This window comes from Lissotriton vulgaris, chromosome 6, assembly GCF_964263255.1.
Source record: "Lissotriton vulgaris chromosome 6, aLisVul1.2, whole genome shotgun sequence".
Classification (NCBI taxonomy): Eukaryota; Metazoa; Chordata; class Amphibia; order Caudata; family Salamandridae; genus Lissotriton; species Lissotriton vulgaris.
This window is the reverse complement of record NC_141694.1, coordinates 804,422,302-804,444,007: the sequence shown is the minus strand read 5'-3', so window position 1 is coordinate 804,444,007 and position 21,706 is coordinate 804,422,302.

Below are 21,706 nucleotides of genomic sequence, written 5' to 3'. Positions count from 1 at the left end.
AAAATGGCAAAAATATGTGTCTAAAACATATATTTTTGACATTTTGTCACCCCCTCAGTGATCACACTTGTCAGGCCCGACTTGACAAAATGGCAAAAATATGTGTCTAAAACATATATTTTTTCTATTTTGTCACCTCCTTCAGTGATGACACCTGAGGCGGCCCGCACCCACCGACCCCTTCATGAGCCACTGGGTTGTTCCCCAAAAACTTGTGCCCCACTTGCTACCCCACTGGCAAGGGGTTACATTTGTGCACTGACATTGATGGTACAATCACACTGAAAGAACATCGAGTCTAGTAAGAGAGTTTATTTCCACTGAGCAATTCCCGAATCGTCATTTCATGAAAAATGTCAAAGCTACCATTGGGAAGAGAAGGATTACACTTAGTTTTGAATTTGAACTCACTGTTCCCTGGTTCATCAATATCAAAGTCTGTCTTCAGCAATATCTCCCCTTCTCCCTACTGGCTTCCTCACTGTATTCATCGGGTTTGTACAAAGACAATGGATTGTCATCATCACCCACACAAAATTCACTCACATGCGACTTAGTAAACAATGGTTTAATGTCCCATTTCTGATGACTCATGGGTGCCCACTGAGCTTAGGACAAATGTAGGGCCACACTTTAGGTTGGAATGGCAAACATTTTTAAGGCAACGTTTGTTGAAATACTAATATGTGACTAATCAGTACTTACTATGCCCACTTGGGCTTAATGAAATTACAATTATGTGGGGGCAGTATAACCTTTCTGTTATTTAATTCAATTAATATTATGCAATTCAATTCAATTCAAAGAAGTCTTTATTCGATTATTACATCATAAAAGACATGCATCACAAATTACAATAGCAAACATACATGTGTTATTTTTAAAATTAATATTATGCAATTATGCTAACTTTGATATGCTGGAAAACTGAATCCCAACCTCATGTTGGCCAGACATTGTGAATGCATCAGTCTGTAGAACTTATATATGTGTCTGATTGGTTTCAGAATTGCACTCTTAAACATATGCTTAATTAAAAAAAAGTATTACGCTGGTTACACTGGTTAAGTAGTCTACCTTCCACATCACTTCCCAGCATATCTTTTTCATCACTTATGTAGTCTACTTCTGTAAAATGATCAGTTATCAGACAGGATATTTATAATTTATTGAACATTTGTCCTGTATTATGAAGTTAAAATTGAGCTACGTAAAACTTGAGGGAAGTTACTTTGTTATGCCTTCATGGGTTTGTGTACCTATTTTGTGAATTAGACACTGTATGTTTATCTTGACAATGGCTAATGCCTAGCTAAAATGTATTGATATTACTTGCACACAATAAATGAGATGAAGAAGACAAAAACCTTTATTCGATTTTTCAACAAAATCACAAAAGTATACAGAATAAAACTGTACAAACAGAAAAAGGCCAAAAGGTCTAAAGGTCTAAAACACAGCCACTACAATTTACAATAGGCAAGTAAAAACAAATATGTTTTACAATAAAGATCTATAAAATCACATCCATACTAACTTTAAACACAAAATAAGAAATGCAATGCTCATGCTTCATTCCAGATAAAAAGCGAGTCCTGAGAAAACAAATGGGGGGAGACTTTAACTATTGCAGAAACAAAAAAGCTGGTCTCACTTGGCTGAAATACAAAGGCAAAAGAAGTGTACAAATATAATTATGACAGAGACTATTAAATCTTGGGCGTCTCATGACAATGTGAAAGGTATCGTGAAAGGTATCAGGATTTGAAACATCATCACAACAACATGCCTGTAAGTCAAGACTTTAGACCAGGTCCCTTTAGGCACTAAGGGCCAGATGTAGGTCGCCAATTAACGGTCGGTAAAGGCCTATTTCGGCCGTTACCGACCGGTAATTGGTTTTTGAGATGTAGAAGGCCCGAATTTTACCGAATCTGTAAATTTACCGATTCGGTAAATTTACAGATTCTGTAAAATTCCGACTCGGTATATTTACCGAATTGGTAATTCCAGATGTAGGTGGCACAGTTTGCAGTGCCACAGGCCCATAGGAATTCTTATTTTACCACCCAATCCTATTGGGTGGTAAAATACTGAATTCCAGTGTACATGCACATCTATGCATGTACACCTATGCCATGTGACACACAGACATGCCCTTAGGGCATGTATGTGTGCCACATGGCACACAAGCCTGTAATTGGGGTGCTACAGGGTGTCAAAGTGACACCCCGTTCCCCCTGCCAGGATTTGGTATTTACCGATTCGGTATTTACCATTGATTCCTATGGCCTTCAAGGCCCATAGGAATCAATGGGAAATACCGATTCGGTATTTACTTATTCGGTAAATACCGAATCTTACAGAATCGGTAATTGGAAAATGAAAATTACCTACATCTGCCTACTTCCAATTTACCTACTCGGTAAATCGGAATTACCTACATCTGGCCCTAACATTTGATAAAAGCAATTTTAATCTAAAATAGGTTAGCAACCTCTGATGTAAAGTGAACATCTCCAACATCAAATAGGGTTTCATCTCAGGGACACTTTGAATAAATAGATTAATGGATGCATACTTTGGTATTCTTCAGGGTGCTTCTTCCCAAGATGATGCTCCTGTCAACATTGTGAGGAAGAACAATAAAATATAGACAGAATCGTAACTCTATTTGGTTTTTAGACCTATCCAGCCGGGCAGAGGTCTGATATTTACTTTTTTTAGATCAATAGCAAGATTATTACAAAGAATACACAAGGCAGGGTACAAGCCTCTGTCCCACTAATCACACAATGACATACAAAGACAGGGGAACGAAAACAGGGGGCTTTTTAGGCAAAAGCAGGGGTTTAGTTGCACTTCCAATTTTGATAAAATCAAAGTACAACAACAATAAACCACCTTTACACATCTAATACACATATTAGTCAGTATAAGGTGTTTGAAGGGTGTCGACGGCGTTTCGATCTGTTTTCCGGGTCATGGGGATCATCATCAGGACATAATTTATGCCTAAGGGTAACCTTATATACCAGAGGGAGGGGGGGGGAATCTGTTCCCTAGATATGAATTCCAGCTGGGCAATCTATCCTCGTACTAATTGGCAGCGAGGGCCTTGTAGATGAGTTTTCCGGTGATTATCCGGACCGTCGCCAGAATCGGCAGAATATTCACGGAGTCAGTCCGTGAAACGGGTAGATAATCCAAAGCTTTATAGCCAGGGATGTTGTGTACTTCATGCACGATCGATCAAGTTGTTTGGTGGGCTCAGTAGGGGAAATAAAGGGACTAGTGCCCCTGGTGCAAATTCTTGTTGTGACTAGAGGAGATTCTTCGTGGCTAAAGTCAACTTAAATCAGTTGAGGTGAAGAGAGGTATAGTACCCCAAGCAGTGACTAGGAGCTGGATTGGACGTCCGTCTAACTCCGGTGCTATTAATAAATAATGTTCCACATGTGTGTCAGGATGATTCGCAGCAACAATTCTGTAAAGTTGACATATTGCAAGGGATTACCACCACATTTACAATGAACCCGACTATTTTATTGAAAGCAACTGTCATAAAAGTAAAAGCAAGTCAAACACGAGGCTAAATCATTTCGTGCTCTTTACGTTCCACAAATTAAACAACTCTTCTGTATGAAAAATAAACAGTAACACGGAAACAAACGTAAGTGAATATAACTAGAATGGGTGGAAGAGAGGGGAGTTGGGACGTGAGCATTCCGCAGAGGCTATTGTGTGCTAATATGATTCCTTGTCTTGATTAAGACCATCTGGCTACTTCGTGCCTGCTAAGAGGATAAGACGTGACTCAAGTCTGCAGAGGGCTACAGTGGGGTTACTTTCCCTTGGGTTTGGCGTGAAAGTGTCAAGTCCGAAGTATCTTGCTTTGGTCCAGTCAGAGCTATGCTCACTAGTGAAATGCTTCGCTGTGCTATAGTTGTGATCATGGTTAGTAATCGCCTGCCAAGGTTCTAAGAAACATTTTTTCACAGGAAACGTAGTTGACCCAATGTACCAAAGATTACATGGGCATGTGATCGCATACAGACAAAGTCAATACCTCATGTGATGAATTTCGAAATCTTGCTATGGGTCTTGGTTCTGTCTAGGTTAACTTCCATTACATTGCTGCTGTTCTTGCAGGCTTTACAGTTTCCACATTTGTGGAAACCTTTGGCTTCCTTAAGCCAGCTATTTTCTTTGGGTTGTAGGTGGCTATGTGTAAGCATGCCCCTCAGTGATGGGCTTCTCATGTATGTGACTGATGGTGTTGTACTTATCCTATTTCTTAGAATGGGATCCTTCCTGAGGATGTCCCACCTATTTCTCAAAATGCTGCATATCTGGTTAGACTGGTTGCAGTATTTGGTGATAAACCTCACTCGGTTTTTATTCTCAGTTCCTGTTAGCCTCTTCCCTGGGGTTTTGCCTAGGATTTCATCTCTAAACTAATTTTCCACTCGCTTTTCTGCTTGGTAAATGGCTTTCCTGGGATATCCTCTCTCTCTGAATCTAGACTTAATTTCCTGTTTGGTGTTTTCATATGTAGCAGGCGTGTTGCAATTTCTTTTGGCCTTAAGGAATTCATTGTAGGGGATACCCCACCTAAAACCGGAAGGGTGGGAGCTGGCGGCATGCAGGATGGAGTTACCTGCTGTTTCCTTCCTGAATAAATTGGTACTGATTTTCCCTTTCTCTATGCTGAGTATGAGATCCATAAAGTCAATGCATTCCTGACTGTAGTGTCTACTAAATCTGAGATTTACATTGTTATAGTTCAAACAATCAATGAAAAGGTTCAATTCTATTTCAGATCGCTTCCATACAAAGAAAGTGTTGTCAATATACCTGAGCCATGTGGATACATTAAATATCCAATGTTCTGTTTGGTCATTCCAGAGCACCTGCACTGTATATATTACCTACTGGTGGTCGTCAGTAGGTAGTTATAGTTAGATCCTAGTTTCCATAGGAATTTTTTTTTTTGATTTGCTAATAACTTTAGAGTCGTAGGACGAACCTTCACGAAATTCTCCCAAAAAAGGTCTATCCAGGTCAGCTCCTATCCTGAAAGTTTAACGGTGATACATCAAGAGGGGGCTGAGAAAAAAAGGGGGTCCCAAAAAGTGTTTTCTCCACGTTACCATAGGAAATTTTATTACAGGCTACATCCCCGAAGTGCTGAACAGAATTACACCAAATTTGGCAAAAAGGTAGAGCTTGGTTCAGAAAGCAAACTTTTTTTTTAAATGGTGTAAATCTGTTCAGTAATTGTTGAGAAATTAAAAAAAAAATATTTAAAAAATCCATTTCCCATAGGAAACTTTAGCCAAGGCTACAGCCCGAAATGCTGAACGAAATTACACCAAATTTTGCAAAAAGGTAGTGCTTGATTCAGAAAGCGACTTTTTTTTAAATGGTGTAAATCCATTCAGTAGTTGCTGAGAAATTAAAAAACATAAAAGTTTCGATATCTGGGGCAGCGGTGGGTTCGCGCACCCTCCCAACCACGATCTTCACTGTGATTGGCTGCCAAAACTCCAAACCAGGAAGTGTTGCTAGCCATCTTGTGTCTCAGTAGAACCTGCTCAGGCCTGCTCAGGGGGTCCCACAAGGACCCCAGGCCCCAAAAAAAGAATAATTTTTTAAACGCCGGGTGCGCGAATCCGGACAAAAAAAATGAAGCTCGGACTCACCCACTTCATTTAAATGAGCCAAAGGGTGGGCCAGGTCCCGGGGGTAATCCTATAGTTATATTGCAGGGGCCTGCGGGGTCTCAGAAAGACCTGGGGACTGCCACCTCCCCGGGGCTATGTAAATTAGGTGAGGGAGGGCGCATAGCCCTTCCACAGCCCCGGAGATCACCACCTTCCCGGTTTTGTAATTAGTGGGGGGCCTTCGAGGCTCTCCTAAGCTCCGGGGACTGCCACCCATGGGGCTTTAATTAAATATGCAGGGGGCCTCGCAAGTCCCCGAAACCCTGGGGACCACCACCCCCCTGAGGCTTTGTTGAAAATAGAGGGAGGGGGCTGCGCGCCCCCCTCCTAGAGCCCTTGATGGGCCTGGGGACCGCCATCCCACAGGGCAGGCTCGTGCAATGTCCCCGGGACATTGCTGTTTGCTATGGCAGGGCGGGAGCATGTAACCTGCTCTTGCTTCAATGAAGAAAAGCAGGAATGCTTTTGGGCATGGGGAGCTGCATGTTAGCAGCTCCCCTTGCCCAAAAGCTATGCCGGTTCCCGCAGGAGGCGGGGGTCAGCAGGACCGTGGGGTCGTTGGGGTCCCCCCACGGTCCCCAACGGTGTGGCGAGGCCCCAGGTGATGGGTCCCTGGTGCCAAAAGTGGACAAGGGAAGGGAGACCTCGCGGGCCCCCCTTCCTAATGATTAATAACAAAAATCAAGAATTGGGCATGTCCCGGGGGATGGGTTCCTCTGGCGAATATAAATTAATAGAAGTGGACCGTTTTTTTTTAGAAAATTTTGGAGTGGCGATCCTAACGTGGCTCTCAGCACGGCCCCCTAGTGTGAAAACGCTGGGTGCGTGGCTCTCAGCGAGACCCCCTAGTGTGAACGTGCTGGGTGTGCAGCTCTCAGTGCAGCCCCCTAGTGTGAACGCTCTAGGTGCATGGCTCTCAGCGCGGCACCCAAGTACTTCACAGGTCTTTAAAAGACCATTTACCTGTAAATGAGGCTTTGTTTTGTTTTCATCCCTTCTTAGAGCCCCTGCATCTCCACTCTGCCTATGACTGGAAGAATTAGGCCGCCCCAAAATTTTTATCTGCCTCCCCCTACATTTGGCTCTAGTTTCGCCCCTGACTGGGGTACGCCGGCTCTGCCCATTCCACTTACGCTTACAGATTTCCATAGAAACTATCCGCTTTATGTCAATGATTCAGCTGTAGGGCTGGGAATATCTTGAATACATGATTCTGGGCCTTTTATTAATTGGTGCTCCACTGACCCAGCAGCTCGCTTTAGAGGATGCAGTAGAAGGGACTCTGGGGATCCAACAATCAGAATTCTGTGTTCCAGAGATCAACGACCTGGCAGGATATCCACTAAATGAGAATGCAGTATACCACAATGAGAATTGCAAGCTCCTGGACTAGGTTTTCCAGGCATCCGTGCGCTATTCCCGCTAGCCAGTGGCCCAGATTTTAGTGGACGGGAACCCAGGGTACTAGAGCAAAGGTTGTGGGGATCCCATAGCAAAGAAGGCAGGTGACTCAGGAAACGGTGCAGTGCCTACTCACCCTCCATGCGTAGCGTCGGCTCTCCCAAGGCTTGGTTTGCAATCCTGATGCTCCGCTGGGGTTGCCACTGGTTGGCATCCAATTAGAGCTAAGCTCGGGGGTTAGGCTCCATCAACATATATACTTATCCAATCACTCCACCAATCCCCAAACACTTATAAATTCACCATACACTCTCCTTGCAGTACTCTAATCATCCAGTCTCTACCCATGTACTCATAGAATGACCCAGACAAAGTTACATAACCAAGGTCTTCCCCACTGCCAGAGGTAACATGGTTGTGTGTGCAGTTAACAACACAATGAAATGCGGTAGGGCACAGGGTCATCATGCATACATAATGAACACACGGACACAGTTAGATAGATAGTGGCACTGGCTACAGGCATGTGTGCTCTGCCCCTTTTTATTACCAGAGTCATATGTTCAGTGACATCGGTGCTGGATGCGTGGGGGGTGAGTGTAAGCCAGCCCTCAGGGAATGGTTGGTGCTGGCAACAACTACAACAGTGATCATCGGTTCACACACACAGATCAATCATAAAGGGCCAATAACTTGTGGTGCACTGAGGTAGGGGCACCAGAGATGAGCATGCTCATGTGAAGAAATTGTTAATGTCCCTTTGGGATATTCCTGCTTACTGAGGTGACAATGTGTGTCCTTTGTCTAGAGCACGAAAGTCAATCATAAAGGGTCCTGAGTTGTGATGCACAGAGTTAGTGGTGCCTGAAGAGATCAGCGGGTGCGCAGCCAGCGATGATGGTGTGTCCTTGCAGGACAGGATTGGATTGGATATGTGTGAGACCTGCTGATCACAGTGCAGGCCGGAGGCAGCGGTCAGCAAGGGCCCACAACCACAGGATGTTGACTTGTGGCGCACTGAGTTAGTGGCACCAGTGGCGCTCAGCGTGTGCACAGTCAGCAATGATCCGTGGTTTGGGTGGGCCGCACTGGGAACAATGTCTTTTGCATAAATAATTCTGCCTCAATAAGGCCATGTGGTGATGACTTGTGGTGCACTGAGTTAGTGGCATCAGAAGCATTCAGAGTATGCGCAGCCAGCGATTATGCATGGTGCGGCGGGTCGCACTGGGAGAAATGTCTGTTGCCTGCTGAACTGGGTCATCTGCAATCGCGACTTGATCTGAATTGTGAGCCCTGCTGTCCACAGTGTAGATGGAAGGCAGTGGTCAGCATAAACATCGAGGAATGCTTTTGTGTGTGTATACTAGTAAAGAGCACTATCACCTGACAGGCATCCTGGCGCTGTATACCGCTGTGGAACCCTTCCGGGCTTTCCCTGTGAGATGCTCCATAAAGGGCACCCGGAAGGTGAGGCCAGGTATCCCACTGCTTTTGGGCCGTTGTGGAGATTAAGCAAGCTATTGCCCAGAGTTGCAGAGTGGGACCCATGATTAGAGTAGGCACTGAGGCGAGAATTATCGAGTCCGTGGACATTGAGCCCAAGACCCTGCCGCGTCGGGAATTGAACCCTGGTCCCGGGTCAGACCTCTGCTTCAGGGTCTGCCGCTTCTAACCAGTGAGCCACACTTCTCCACACTTTGTCACTTCCTCTTGACAAAATCCGAGGACTTAGAGTACAATTCACTCTGCAATTAATAAATCAAGACTGAATTCGAACTGTGAGCCCTGCTAACCGCAGTGTAGGCGTATGGAAAAAAGATGAAATATGCATAGAATACATTGTCGAAATATGTAGGATTCAGGAATGTTTTGGTTAGTTGCCTACTGGACTCTGAAATTAGTATAAATTAGTGTAGGCCAGAGGCAGCGGTCAGCAAGGGCCCACAGGCATGTGGCATTGAGTTCAGCTGCCCGGTTAGTGGCACTCAGCATGTGCACAGCCAGCGATGATGCATGGTCCGGCAGGACTGCACTGGGAGCAATGTCTATTGCCTACTGGACTCTGCAATTAATGAATCAAGACTCAATATTAATTGTGAGCCCTGATGACCGCAGTGTAGTCTGGTGGTGCTGTTGTGTGTCAATTTAGGTACCATTTATAGATTTCCCGATTCATGCCCTTATATTGGTACAATTCACATTGCCCCTATTTAGGCATAGAAATACAGCCTTATTTAGGCATTGCTCATGCTAACCAAAATACAGGCATGGTCAACTACATCCGATCCTCTTTGTCACAACGAGTTCTTGGAAAACCAGACTCTTAAGCCTTTAGGACTTCCCCTTGCCTGGATATTGATTTCTCCAAGAACTCATTTATTATGCACAAACATTTATTCCTTAGGGGTTCATTCATGATGTTCATATGACCGACTTGTACGTCAATACTGGAATTACTAAACACCTTCAAGGTATAAATATACCTTCACTTGCTATGGCAAGACACGGTGTGGTTCGGCAACCTACTTACACGACACGGCTCGCCACAGCAAGTCTCAAAGGAAGTCAAGTCCCCAACTGACGCACTGACCAGACGCTGCCATCCTCCTCACTGACAATCCAGCTCCAGTGATTCTGACTCCACTTGCGGGGTATTAGAGATCGAGTCCCGGGAAAGAGATACCTACCTCTCTCGTTCTAAGGTATGGAGCAGACTAGAACCTAGAAACTTTTTGCAATTTTTGGCAAAGCTAAACTAGACTATAGCTAAAACAGCACCTACTTCTTCCCTCGTACTAGACTTAGGTTAGATACAGTGGGTTAGGATTATTTTTGAAGCACCAGTTGAGTATTTTAACCTGTGATATTTATGTATGTATTTTTATATATGTCATAGCTATAGACCATGCTATTGCAGTATTATTTTATGTTACTTCTAACGCTGTACGTATTATACTTCGCATTCTGTCTGTCGCTTGTAGCTTATTTCTCTTGCATGAGAAATAAGACTGTTCAATAAACCCTTTTTATTGAAACACCGTCTCACTATTTTTGTGCAACTCTGTAGAAACGTAGTATGCACCATTGACTGAGTGAAACTGTAATCTATTGTTTCCACAACTCTGAAGAGATTGTTCCGACTTTAAGGGAAACAAAGTTGTCATGTTGATGCTGTTGTCAGAAACAAATCCCTTCTTTTTCAATCGAGAAGTTTATAGTGACCTCTGAGTTAGCTGGCACACACAAGTAATTAAGTTTAATGTACTCGTTAGAGACATACTGACCTCAGACCTATGTCAAATCTATAGTGTATATTATTCCAATGCACAGAGCCTATCAGGGAAATAGGAACTGCACTACAGTACCTGAAGCACTCAGCGTGTGCGCAGCCAGCGATGATGCGTGGTCCGGGCGGGCCGCACTGGTAGAAATGTCTGTTGCCTACTGGACTGCTTCATCTGCAATTGCAACTCTATCTGAAGTTTCAGCCCTGCTGACCACAGTGTAGGCCGGAGGCAGTGGTCAGCAGGGGCCAACACCCACATGGCATTCACTTGAGCTGCACAGTTAGTGGTACCTGAAGCACTCAGCGTGTGCGCAGCCAGCGATGATGCGTGATCCGGGCAGGCCTCACTGGGAGCAATGTATTTTGCCTAATGCATTCTGCCTCAATAAGGCTAGGCTACGTGGTAGTGACTTGTGGTGAACTGAGTTACTGGCACCTGTGGCTCTCAGTGTGTGCACAGCCAGTGATGATGCGTGGTCCGGGAGGGCCACACTGGTAGCAATGTCTGTTGCCTAAGGGACTGCATCATCTGCAATTGCGACTCGATCTGAATTGTGAGCCCTGCTGTCCACAGTGTAAGCGGGAGGCAGAGTTCAGCAATTGCCCACAGCCATGTGGCATTGAGTTGAGCTGTACAGTTAGTGGCACCAGAAGCATTCAGCATGTGCGCAGCCTACGATGATGCATGCTCTGGGCGGGCCGCACTGGTGGCAATGTGTGTTGCCTACTGGACTGCGTCATCTGCAATCATGACTCGATCTGAATTGTGAGCCCTGCTGTCCCCAGTATACATTGAAGGCAGTAGTCTGTACAGACATATTTGTGCAGTGTTGTGCCGCTGGGTTTGCAGGGGGCCTGTGTCGAGGAGGCCGACGATCATGGCGGCGGCCTCGTGGCAGGCTGAGGGCTGCTGCTCTGGCAGACGCGTTGGCCTTCCCAGAAATGAAAAACGCCCAGAGCCCCGGCCTATTTATTCACACTCTTACTCTGAAGTGGTGTACGTTGGACCAGCCCACTCCGCTTCTGCTTCTGCTTATGGAGGGGGTCAACACAGCTACATGCCCGAGATCTTCCCCACTGCCTGAGGTAACATGGTTGCATCCATTGTCCACAACAATACAAGCACCAGCAGTGTATGTGCACGTGGAGAGGTCTGTGCTCTGCATAGTGAGGTCTGTCCAGCACATCACTGCTACACTTGGCAGTGTGTGCAATGTTATTGATGGGTGACTTGCCTCCTTCACAAATACTTGGTTCCCACCTCTCCCAACATTCAGCTATTGTGTGGCTGATGGGCCATGCCATTTTGGGAAGGTCCGCTGTCCTGTTCTGCGCTGCCTTAGTGGTAGTAGGGGTGGGTCCGGGGGGGGGGGTCCTGCGGGTGGTGGCGGTGGGTGTTGTGGCATTCTTGAGTGTCGAAGCTGTATGATCAGTAGCTCTATGACATGTGTTGGTCTTCAGATGTGGCTCTCGGCTGGGCTCCCTTTAATACTGTAAGTAGTCGTCCTGCTTTACACCAGTAAAAGGCAGATATTAAATTCTTACTGCTAACGCAGTTTATCGCCTGTTTTTGGATTGCATTGCAGATTTGGCTAGTCGGGAAAGGGTGTTTTCATGTTTTTTTTGCATAGGAATGCCTACTCTGCATATCATTAGCGTTAGTTGTAGCTCTCATTCGTGCCGATGGTTTTTGCGGAAGCTATCGCTAGGAAACTGGCGATATTGGAAGTTTTCACTAGGTTGAGGCTGGATACCAGCGCTATACAAGCCAGTAAATAAATAAAAATAAATAAAATTATAGTTCTTTTGCCACTTTTGCTATGCTAAAGTGCCGATAACTCAGCGTTTTGATTTTCATTTCTTAGTCCAGATTTGTGCACCCAGCTGCTTTAAAAAAAAAAATAGTAATCATTTGTTGGCCCTTGGGAGTTTTTGTGGGATCTCCTGAGCAAGCCTAGGAGCTCAGGGTGTTTATACCCTGCCCACTTTTCTTGTTTTTTCATCTTTTTTCTTGTGATTCACATGTAGCTACAACAAAGTCTCTAATAAACACAAGGGATCGTTTTAAAGTCACCCTATAACCCAACAGCGGGGACTTATCACCGAGTTATTGGCACTTTAGCGCAGCACAAGTGGCTAACAAATTATCGCCCCATTCTCAAGTTGGTGTACACTGCCACATTGCCTACAGGCTAAGGGTACCAACACAGTGGACAATCAACATCCTTCCGCAGACAAAGCTGCTGGCTGTGCTGCACCTGTTGGCCTCCGGTACCTTCCAACTAACAACTGCGAGAGTCAGAGGAGTCCCTTAGCCCGCTCTATTAAACTTCCTCACACGTCTTGGATGCATGTCCACAAAAGTAACGTAGGGCCCCTGTATCCACACCACCCGCTCGTCCCAATTTGTAGTATTCCTGCACAACCAACCCCAAACCCAGCCGTTGTTTAACGCCTCTGTGCTCCAGATCCAAGATTGTAGTCACTGAAATGGGGGTGCGCCAGGTCATGAAGTCTAGTAGTCAACAGTAGTGGAAAAACAGTACCTTATTAGAAAAACATAAATTAACAACACAAAAACATCAAACAACGAGTGGCATTCCCAACGGGGTACATCAACTTGTGGATTGAAATAACTGTAGATTATCCTGGAAATCCCAAAACTCCGTATTCAGAAACCTGTTGCATACATGAAGACAATGGTCAAGTGTTAGTATGGTCACCAACGTAATATGGTACAATGTATTGCACTTGGACAAACCGGAATGCTTACAGGTATGATCAATCCTGTACAAAATTACCGTAACAGAAGTTCGCTTGGTTGTAACCTTCTTAGGAAAGAAATGGAACATTACAACCACATGAACTTCTGTTACAGTCTCATTATGCAGGATTTATCATAACTGTAAGCGGCACGGTTCATTTCCACTTGATACGCCTGCATGTACACTTCATCCACACTGTGCAGGAACAGCTGGAGACCAAGCAGGGAACCACACCATAGCAGGTTTCCCGCACGTGTTGGGGCAATTGACTGGACACATGTACTACTGTTGCCCCCTGCCGACACGGCACTCAATCACTGCAACAGAAACCACACGCATCCCAACAATGTGCAGGCAAAACTGGACCACTGGGGCCTGTACACTAATGTCGTCGCAAACTTCTCAGGCAGTGTGCATGATTCCTTCATCTTTCGCAAGCATCCCAGCCCTGGTCCCCAGATCAGTCCACCGCCCAGCGATGACTGCCCGACCCTGCACACCCAGGCCTCAATGCTTGCCTTCCGCCACCAGCGTGTCTCCAAGAGGGCCCACAACGTGCCGGAGAAACCTCCTCAGCCATCGCTGGATTCCGCGGCACAGGCCCTCAGCACATCCTGCTGCACCGCGCCGAGGAGTCATGTCTGTAGAGCGAGCTGCCTTTGGCATACACGCGGTCCAGCCAAGCTCACAATTCAAATCGGGTTGTGATGGCCAGGATGGTGTATCAAGGCCTACGCATCATTGCAGGCTGCACACCCGCTCACCTCTGGTCACTCAGAGCAGCTCAAGTCATCGCCACATGGCGGGAGGCCCGTGTCAGCCAAAATGCCTCGACTGCCACCAACTCTGTGTACCTCAAGTCATTGCCACGTGGCAGGAGGCCAGGGTCAGGCAAAGTGCTTCGGCTGCCACCAACACTGTGCACCTCAAGTCATCGCCCCGTTGCAGGAGGCCAGTGTCGACCAAAGTGCCTCAGCTGCCACCAACATATTAACCACAGGGATACACCCAAATAGAGTGTAGAAATGGCGTTGAGCATGTAGGCCTGGCCCTTTTTATTGGCAGTGTCACATATCATGTCACACCTGTGCTGCATGGGTGTGGTGTGGGTGTAAACCTGCCGTGAGGGAGCGGCTGTGGCATGCTGACAACTAGACCTGTGATCAGTATTTGTCCATATGGATGTACGTCTATCTATCTATCTATCTATCTATCTATCTATCTATCTATCTATCTATCTATCTATCTATCTATCTATCTATCTATCTATCTATCTATCTATTTATCCATCTATCTATCTATCAATCTCTCTCTCACTCTATATATATATATATATATATATATATATATATATATATATATATATATATATATATATATATATATATATATATATATATATATATATACTAGCAGCCCGCCCCAGCGTTGCCTGGGGTAGAAGGGGGCTAGGGGCTGCATTTCAGGTTTGCGTGCTCTCCCACCCAGGCCCCCGCCCGCCACGACATTGTCTGTGTCCCGGACAATGTAGTGGCGGGCGGGGGCCGGGGCGGGAGAGCACGCAAACCTGAAATGCTGGCTTCCCCTACCCCCGCCTGCCCTGACATTCCCCAGCAGCCCGTGCCCCGCCCGCCCGACCCTGGCTGCCCCGGATTCTTACCTTGCCTCTGCTGCTCACACCGCCGGTCCATATTTCTCCGCTCCGCCGCTCTGCCACTCACCACCTGTCCGCCGCCGCTCCTCCCTGCGCCATATCCGACTCTCCGCTCCGCCGGTGGCCTCACTTCACCGCTCCTCCCCTGCGCGCCATGTCCACCGCTCCTGGGACGCTGCTCCTCCCCTGCTCCTGACGTGACGATGCACAGTCGCGGCCGGCGCTACTTTGGGGGAACTACTTTTTGTAAAAATGTAACTTTTTATATAACGTTTATTTAAAAAATTTTTAAAGCCTATGACCATCTACACAACCTGCCGATTTCAACGGTGTATCGGGTGTGTTGATTGGCGCTGTGGTTCCCGAGTTTACCTTGCCTAAAGCTGCAAGTTCTCTCTTTATAATAGTAGTATAGATATATAGATATAGATATAGATATCCTTTACTCAGTTCTCTTTCTGCAACAGATGGACCCAATGGAAGTGGTGCACATGACGGCAGAGCTTACTGACTGTCATCAGCATACCAAAAGTTACAGTAGGCATGCACTCAGGGTACAATACACTCAAACCAGAATTGAATTGTTGCTGAAATCTGTATAATAACAGATGTATATATAACTACTTAGGCAACTGTTGAAAGTATGGGCAAACACATAGAAAAACAGTAACCCAGTTCAAGATCTATATCAGGAACAATTTAATAATATGAAAAAGGACAAAGTGTACAAAAAATATGATCAATGTACATTAAATAATTGCGTAATCCAAAATAAGTTTTCCATGATTATAAATATTTTAAAAGAGTCATATGTTTCTCCATCTGAAAAGGGATGGAACAAGCCTATGTATTCAGTCACACTTCCACATTCATCCTTCTAGAATGGATACAATGAGTTGATTAATTTGTATGGAAAACAAACCTATGGAGTGTGCATATACATCTACGTTTTCTAGTGAACAGCGGTATCAGTTCCATTTCTAATTAATTATATTTTAGTGGCCCAATTAAGATCACATTTATTTAATTATTTATCACTGTATCCTCAAGAGCCAAACATTCTAGTTCTTCATGTCTTGCAACATGGAATGGCTTCAATTCAGCTCGACTGGTTGGGTTGAGACATATGTAAATACAACATGGCTGATAAATTTTGATCGATAGTGGCCTACACGTGTTTCGGCTCTGCAGCCCTCATTAGGAAGCCATGATGAATAACATCTACAAAATGATTATAGAAAAAGATCTGGGTTAGGGTATTAATGCCCTATATATTAAGATAAGGAAAGATAAATAAATTGGTCAATGTGTCACAAGAGGACATAGGACAACCCCGACTTGGGAGCTGGGAAAGACATTCAGTCAGTCATAAAACTTTTATTCGGTTACAATTTTAAATAACCATAAAAAGTACATACACTGGTTAAAAGACTACATTTCTAAATACATCTTAATTAATAAAAGCACAATTCGTTAAATACATTTTTAAAAAGATTATAAAAGAACTTTGTTTAACAAATAACGTACATTTAGAACAATAAGCTGGGCCTCGGATTTTCTGCGACAAATTTTACGCGTAATTCTAATATACTCATTACAGAATTGGCGTTGTATTCGAGGTCCGAGAACAGCACTAAACAATAAGAGTATAATTTTAACACAGGTAGCTAAGCCACACAAAGACTGCGCCGAATATTTAGACATAGTTTTAAGAAGCCAGCTACATATTTTGCATTATATACAGAGTCCAAGGACTGTAGTGCCAAGTAAGCGGGCCGACACGTTCTCAAACCCATTGTGCGCAATACAGGCAAAATCCAGCGCTTACGTGGGATCGTGTAATATCTACAAATCAGTATTATATGAATTGTTGACTGGTCCGAGATCCCATCGCAGGGACATTTCATTAAATTGTGTGACCAGTCTTGCTGCTTTGGATATGTAACTAGGTGGTAAAATGTATTAAATCTAAACCTAGTCAATAAATATTTGTCATAGGTACTTAAATAGAAAGTTAAATATGGCTGGATCCCCAGAGTAGTCTGAAGTGTTAGGATATGAGCGTTTGAAGGTTTGCTTATTTCCTGTGTCAATCTTAGTTCCCTGAGATGAGAGAGGCAAAGTTTTTTCAAATCTTTCCTAGAAATGTCCATCAATGTAGGTGGATCCCAGAAATATACAATACGATCCAGATCGCCTAGAACGTTTTTTACATACCGGAGCCATGGAATACTGTGCCAGTTAGCTAGGGCCAGGCAGTCTGTTAAGAGTGAGCGGGTTAGGTGGCACTGCGTTTTGGTCCAAACACGGTGCCACAAATGGATCGGCTGAACCCTGATGTTATCGGTCAGATAATCGATTCCCAGCTCAATGTGGCAACCGTACGTAGGGGCGCTTTGAGGTACAGCCAGCAGATATTTTATAAACCCATTCTCAACAGTTTGAAGGGCTTCAACTGGTGCGTACCCCCAGACCCCTGCACCGTAGGTCGCTACGCTATGGCATTTAGCATAATAGATTTTTAGTAATTCCGCTGCAGCGGGCTTACCCAATTTCCGTGAAAAGGAAACTAGGGCTGAGGTTACCTCTCTGAAAGAGCAATTTTTTACTGACTAAACCTTGTTTCCAACTTAACTTGCTATCCACTAGGATTCCTAAGTATGGATACTCCCTGGTTCGTTCCAACCTGACGTTATCAATAACTATTGGTTTGGTTTTCTTCGCCCTAGGCCCAATATGCATTACAAAAGTTTTGTTTTTATTTACTTCTAAACCCAGGGATGACATAAATTTGCAGTACTTATTTAGTTGTAGTTGGAGTTGGTTGAGTGTTCTTGCTAATATAACAGAATCATCTGCATATAATAATGCAGGGATAGGGCGATGCTTAATAGTTGGAAGGTCCTGACTCCCTTCAAGCATGCTGCTAACACTACCGTGGATTGGGGGTCTATAGGGAAAGTTTATAGACTGATAGGTATATGTCCCCTCGTACTCAGAAAAAACACACTATATATACCTACAGTCTTCCACATGTGTATGTGATGTAATGTTGAAAAGCCCTAGTTTATCTCTCAACTCTCAAGGTGTTGTAACACCGGGGAAGGCATCCCTTAAGGATAAGAGCCCTCACTCACCCGAAGGTGACATGCTTCATCATATGGGTCCTCCTTACCAGTGGGGAAAACCTAGTCACCACTGGGAGCTACTACTTCAGGGTTTTAAGGAAGGAGCTCAGAGATGTTTTTTGGAGTCGGATGGTAATCCCATATGTGTGCTGTTGTAGGTTGAGTGAGGTATGTTGCAGCGCTGTGTGAAAAAAAGGGGGGTGTGGATTAAAACTGTCTAGATAGATCACCAATAACCTTTATTCCTGTGTACTACCTGACAGGGTTAAAATGTAACAGCACAGTGGTATGGATTTAAACCACTGTTAGTGATAGGTCGACATGTTTCAGCCTCTTGATCTATTTTTAGTATCAGCGGCTTTCTTCAGGACCAGATATTTATACAATGCTGCTGCAGTTAGTGTATAGAACATAAAAAGAATAAGTAAATTGGTAATACACCACCAGTACTCCTGCGCAATACTATTGCTGTGTCAGGTCATACTCTGGATATCTGTGAAAGAAGAGTAAAATGCAAAAGGTGGTTGTTGAAGAGAGGGAGAAAGTATGTAGGGCAATTCAAAAACATTTCAAAACACTTATATCACATGTAGTCATGTGCATAATTTTCTATCACTATGTCACACATAAATAATGCCTTATTATAAGCACTTTATGGACTTACCCACAATTGTTGAATAGTCCAGTCTCACCTCTACCTGTCAGGTTGCTCAGGAGGGAGGCCCCGCACTGCGGGAGGAAAAAGACACTGTAGTAATTGCTAACCACACTGTCTAACTAAATCTAGTTTCTCTGGTGTCTGGAAGGATATCCAAGCCAGGGGCTGTGCAAAACGAGGTCAGTGTTTGTATGCATATTGTCAATAGTTGTATTCAATAAACAAGATCCCAGTTATTCTTAGGGAGGACTAGCTTAAAGCTTAGTACTTTAGTGGATTGTATCTTGGCTTCAGAAAAAAAGGGGGGAAAAAGGGGGTATGTTTAGATATAACTGATGATTATAACAACAAGTTTATATCAAGTTTGAAATGGCAAAAAAAGAGACCTATATGCCAGACAATGTTATTAAAGACTATCTGTAATTTAAGTCTAAAGGTAACTCTCTATTACCATAAACCAGAGTGGCCCTCCTAACCCATAGTGATCTATTTAGGTAGAAAGCAAAGGGCTATGCATCCATCAATGCCCCTTTGAGCAAGGAAACTCACCTGTCCGTTGGTGCCTCTTCGTGGAGTAGAAATAACCCCGGGAGGTACCGACAGCAGGTCTGCTCGCGTTTTTATAGTCTACTAGATTAGGTTAATTGGCCATGGCTGTGTTAGGCGGGTCCTTGCACTAGACGCCGTCTTCATTTATGCCTGCATTCTCAGTCGTCATTGCGCGTGTTAGTCTTGTCGCCATGGTGCACAAGGTTTCCCCTACATATCCTAAGTGGCATGGGTACAGTAGAAAATATACAATGTTGCTGGTTTTACAATTAGTAAGATTTCTCAATGATAAATCAGTACCATTAATGTTATGGGTAGTGGTTTCAATAGCAAATTGGCCCGCGCTGCATGACATTCCTTTGTAGTTTCCTATGGGATGTGATTACCTGTATGGTGGTCTGAATGGCAGGTTTCCGTGGAGTCATGCGAGATCTCACCATTAGATCTTTGAGGTTTTTGTTCTGTCTTTGAACAAATAAGGGTTTAGGTACAGGTTTCTCCTTCACTCTCTCTGTGTTGAGAATGTGCTAGTGGGAGTTGATAATACAGCATATTTTTTCATTCATGGTGGAATGTTGGGTGACCAACACCAATTTTGAGAGTTGATTACGTTCAGGGTTATATAGCAGATGTTGTCTGTTTCGTAAGAGCCACGTACTAGCTGTTTCGGATATCCTCTGGCTATGTATTTGGCTTTCATCTCCAGAGCTCGTTGGTCAAAATCAGTTGAGTACGTACAATTCCTGTGAAGGCGCAGGAATTGACCAAATGGGATGCTTGTTTTCTGAGAATGGGGATGGTAGCTCTCGAAGTGTAGAAGAGTATTTGTAGATGTAGGTTTGACTAACAGATCGACCTCCAAATGTTGTTGGTTATGTCTGATACTGATGTCTAAGAATTCTACACAATCATTACTGGTGCATTTAGTGACATGCAAATTGCTATCACAGAGGTTGAGCCATAACATAAATTCAGATAACTCATCTTGATGTCCTATGCAGATAAAACAAATGTTGTCTATATACCTATACTAGTTGATAATAGACTCACTGAAGGGAGCGATTTCTTTGTAGATGTACTTGGATTCGAATTGGGCAATATATATATTCAAAACACACGATGGACGGAATGTTGCACAATGGCAAAACACTCACCCCCAGTCACAGATCTGGGTTTAATCCATCGTTATTTTGCTCACCATGCCACCCCAGTTCAGACATGGCCAAATACAAATCTGTCTTGGCCCTGTGCCTCATGGGAACAGTCCAGCCCGAACTGCCAAGCCATGTCTTCCCTTGACCGGAATCAAGCATCCTAGGACCGGTTTCTGGCCATCAGCCATCTTCAGCTAGGATAGCTTGACTCCAGTGGCTTAGTGAGCACGGGACCCACGTCTGGGCATACCCTTCCCACATAGGGTGAACAGCAAAACACACAAGATGATGGATGGAATGTTGCACAATGGCAAAACACTCACCCCCAGTCACAGATCTGGGTTTAATCCATCGTTATTTTGCTCACTAAGCCACACCAGTTCAGACATGGCCAAATGCAAATCAGTCTTGACCCTGTGCCTCATGGGAACAGTCCAGCCCGAATTGCCAAGCCATGTCTTCCCTGGAATGGCTTGGTGAGCAAAATAACGATGGATTTAGGCCCAGATCTCTGTACTGGGGTGAGTGTATGACATTGTTCTGCATTCTGTCCATCAACTGTTGTTTTTGCATTTGTCACCCCAAGTGGGACGGGTATGCTCAGACGTGAGTCCTGTGCTCTCCATGCCACTGGAATCAAGTTATCCTGGCTGAAGAGGGGTGAAACCCCAAAACCGGTCCTAGGATGCTTGTTTCCAGCCCAAGTAGGACCTGGCTTGGTAGTTCGGGCTGGACTGTTCCATGAGGTCCAGGATCAATACTGATTTGCATATGGCTGGGTTCAAACTGTAATGGCATAGTGAGCAAAAAAACAATGAATTTTTGCCCAGATCTCTGTACCGGGGTGAGTGTATGACATTGTTCTGCATTCTGTCCATCAACTGTTGTTTTTGCATTTGTCATCCCAAGTGGGACGGGTATGCTCAGACGTGAGTCTCGTGTTCTCCATGCCACTGGAATCAAGCCATCCTGGCTGAAGAGGGGTGAAACCCTGAAACCGGTCCTAGGATGCTTGTTTCCAGCCCAGGGAGGACCTGGCTTGGCAGTTCGGGCTGGACTGCTCCCTTGAGGCACAGGATCAAGACTGATTTGCATATGGCTGGGTTCAAACTGGAATGGCATGGTGAGCAAAAAAACGATGGATTTAGGCCAAGATCTCTGTACTGGGGTGAGTGTATGACATTGTTCTGCATTCTGTCCATCAACTGTTGTTTTTGCACCCCAAGTGGGACAGGTATGCTCAGATGTGAGTCCCGTGCTCTCCCTGCCACTGGAATCAAGCTATCCTGGCTGAAGAGGGGTGAAACCCCAAAACCGGTCCTAGGATGCTTGTTTCCAGCCCAGGGAGGACCTGGCTTGGCAGTTCGGGCTGGACTGTTCCC